Here is an 805-nt window from a genome sequence, read left to right as displayed (position 1 = left end):
CTTGGCTGGTGCCTCTCAGCAAGAAACCAGTCCTCCTCTTTTGCCTCTGCCCATTCTTCAAGGCCCAGGGGCTCCAGTGCCAGGACCTCAGTGAAGCCCCTTCCCTGGTACCTCTGGACCATGCTCATCTGCCTCTCCTTTCTCTGAGCAACTTCCATTCTTTTTTTATTTAAATTTTATTTTTATTTTTGGTTCTACATTATCTACCTCCCACCACCCATTGAGAAGACAAGAAATAATGATACCCATTATACACATATAGCCATGCAAAACATTTTCCTATTATAGCTGTGCTCTAAAAAAAAAGGAAAGAAAGAAAAGGAAAATAAAATATGCTTCAATCTGCTTTCTGAGTTCACCAGTTCTCAATCTTGAGGTGGAAAGTATTTCATATTATAAATTCTTTGGAGTTGTGGTGGATCATTGTATTGATCAGAATTACTGAGGGCTCAAAAGCAGCTGGGTAGTGGGTAATCTGGAGTCAGGAAGACCTGAGTTCAAATGCGACTTCAGACACTTATTTACTAGCTGTGTGACCCTGGGCAAGTCATTTAACTCTGTCTCAATTACCTCATCTGTAAAATGAGCTGAGAAGGCAATGGCAAACTATTCTAGTATCTTTGCCATGAAAACCTTAAATAGGGTCATGAAGAGTGACTGTTCATGACTGAACTGTTTCACAGTTGATTTTCCTTACAATATTGCTGTTAGTGTGCGTACTGTTCTTCTGGTACTAAATTTGCCTCAGCTCATATAAATCTTCCCAAATTTTTCTGAAACCATCCCCTTTATCATTTCTTATAAC

The sequence above is a fragment of the Vombatus ursinus genome, unplaced genomic scaffold (genome assembly GCF_900497805.2).
Source record: "Vombatus ursinus unplaced genomic scaffold, bare-nosed wombat genome assembly UNPS02014820.1, whole genome shotgun sequence".
In the NCBI taxonomy this organism is placed as follows: Eukaryota; Metazoa; Chordata; class Mammalia; order Diprotodontia; family Vombatidae; genus Vombatus; species Vombatus ursinus.
The sequence above is the reverse complement of the archived record's forward strand: the minus strand, read 5'-3'. Positions refer to the sequence as shown.